Source organism: Palaemon carinicauda, chromosome 19 (assembly GCF_036898095.1).
Source record: "Palaemon carinicauda isolate YSFRI2023 chromosome 19, ASM3689809v2, whole genome shotgun sequence".
In the NCBI taxonomy this organism is placed as follows: domain Eukaryota; kingdom Metazoa; phylum Arthropoda; class Malacostraca; order Decapoda; family Palaemonidae; genus Palaemon; species Palaemon carinicauda.
The window spans coordinates 120,189,793-120,192,292 of NC_090743.1; the positions used below are offsets into that span (position 1 = coordinate 120,189,793).

The following is a 2,500-nucleotide window of genomic DNA, read 5'->3' on the forward strand; positions in this document are numbered from 1 at the left end:
ATGTATATATATATATATATATGTATATGTATATATATATATATATATATATAAGCTCTCCATCCCATGCTCATCTTTTTGGTAAACAAAATGAGATTATAGAAAGTAAAATGTCACTTTCTCTAAAAGGAAAAACATTTAATCAGATGGTCCAACCAGTATCAGCTCATGCATCGGAAAATTGGAGCCTTACAAGAGCAAAAGAGCAACATGGATTCGAGACGAATAGAAACTAAAGTAAAGGATACTCTAGGAACATGTAAGGAAAAGAAAAGGACGTAAGCAGGACATGCAATGAGAACAGATAATAGAAGGACATTAAGAATAACAAGATGGGTCCTAGAAATTACAAAGGAAGAGAAGACGATGGATTGACGAACTATGAAAATTTGCAGGTGTAGACTGGCATTGAAAGACCATAAACAGAGGCAAGTGGAAGGATATGTCTGAGGCCTTTGTTCTGCAGTGGACTAGTTACGGCTGATGATGATGATGTGTATATGTATGTATGTATGTATGTATATATATATATATATATATATATATGTATACTTATAGACTATATTCCTATACATTTATAAAAAGTGAACAGATGTCCCAATGCATGATATACAATATGCATGTATGAATGAATAAAATACACATACAGAGGCTGCATGAACATGAAAAATACAAAAAAATACAGTCAAGTAAACATTCGACATGCAAAGAAACTAAGCAAGTAAGCCATATTCTTGCAAACACACAAGCATGCGAGAAAGTAAGTAAGCAAGCAAGCAGACAAGCACTACTAAAAAGCAAGCCCGCAAGCGCGCCTATAATTCGTTCCCAAGCGGGGCTTCCCACGATTCGTGAACGGTCAGTCCATGATTATAACCCCCAGTTTTGACCTCTTGCAACCCCTACCTAAACTAACCCCCTTCCCAAACCCCTCCATAAAGTACAGCCAGACACCCCCCCCCCCCCCCAAGCCCTGTCAAGAAAAGCACAGCTTACTATACCCGCAGTCAGTCTGGAGAAGTCAGACTTGAATTTAGGGTCTTTTCCTCTTCTTTCTTATTATTGGGGAAATTCGTGTTTTACTCAATTGCTTTAAAGGACTTAACTCAGACTGCTTTTGTTTTTATCTTATCTTAAATCCACTTCATAAGATTATTGGCGGATTTGTGTAGTAGTTTAGCTTACGGGGATTTTTTTTTAGGAATTTTATTTTAGATTTATGCCAATTGGTCTTGATTTTTATATACTCATCAGCCGTAATTCTCTCTCTCTCTCTCTCTCTCTCTCTCTATATATATATATATGTACACATATTTTACTCTCTCTCTCTCTCTCTCTCTCTCTCTATATATATATATATATACAGTATATATATATATATATATATATGTATATATATATATATATACATGTGTGTATATATATAATATATATATATATATATGTACACATATTTTACTCTCTCTCTCTCTCTCTCTCTCTCTCTCTATATATATATATATATATACACATATTTTACTCTCTCTCTCTCTCTCTCTCTCTCTCTCTCTCTCTCTCCTAAATCTTTCTTTAAATGAAGCAACTAAGCCCTCTTATGTTTACATTCTCTCTCACCTAAATCTTTTCTAAATGAAGACATTCTCTCTCTCTCTCTCTCTCTCTCTCTCTCTCTCTCTCTCTCTCTCCTAAATCTTTCTTTAAATGAAGCAACTAAGCCCTCTTATGTTTACATTCTCTCTCACCTAAATCTTTTCTAAATGAAGACATTCTCTCTCTCTCTCTCTCTCTCTCTCTCTCTCTCTCTCTCTCAGTTTTTACTCTCTTACGCAAACTTGACCTTCCTTGTTAAGAGGAACAGAAATAGTCTTTAGGTCATGCATAACATTTTTTCTTAACCTATTTGAATAATTGATGGTGGTCTTAACTTAACCCCCCCCCCCACACACAAAAAGAGAATAAACATGAAACAACTTAATTAATAAGTGAGCTTTTACTATTACACACATAAATGTATAGACAGTATATATATATATATATATATATGTGTGTATATATAAACATACATATATATAGTTACGTATATACACACATAATTATAAACCCATTTATTTCTTCTGCTAAGTGCATAGAGCCAATTACAAATGAAATATTACCATGTAAAAGCATTTCCTGAAAATATATATTTTCTCTCTCTCTCTCTCTCTCTCTCTCTCTCTCTCTCAGTCCACCTCCTCCGTTACTCATTCCTCCCCCTTTGCAGCGCCAAAGAATGATAATTCTCTCAAACACTTCTCTATTGTGGAAGTCTATGTACCGAGTGGCAGTTTCCACTGGGATGATAGGGCATCTCTCTCTCTCTCTCTCTCTCTCTCTCTCTCTCTCTCTCTCGGGGACAAGGTCGACAACTTGGGGGAAAAAGAAAAAGTGATTGTTAAAAAGAATAAAGAAGAATAAAGGGAAAAGGTGACAACTGAATTATATGCGAGAATTTTGCTGTCAT

The 2,500-nt window shown here is 35.0% G+C and overlaps 1 protein-coding gene across 1 annotated transcript in view; it reads right to left on the reverse strand.

Annotated features, from left to right (window-relative positions):
• The window catches only part of LOC137659288 (trichohyalin-like), a 31,327-nt gene that overhangs the window by 8,888 nt on the left and 19,939 nt on the right, over window positions 1-2,500 (reverse strand). The window lies entirely within an intron of this gene.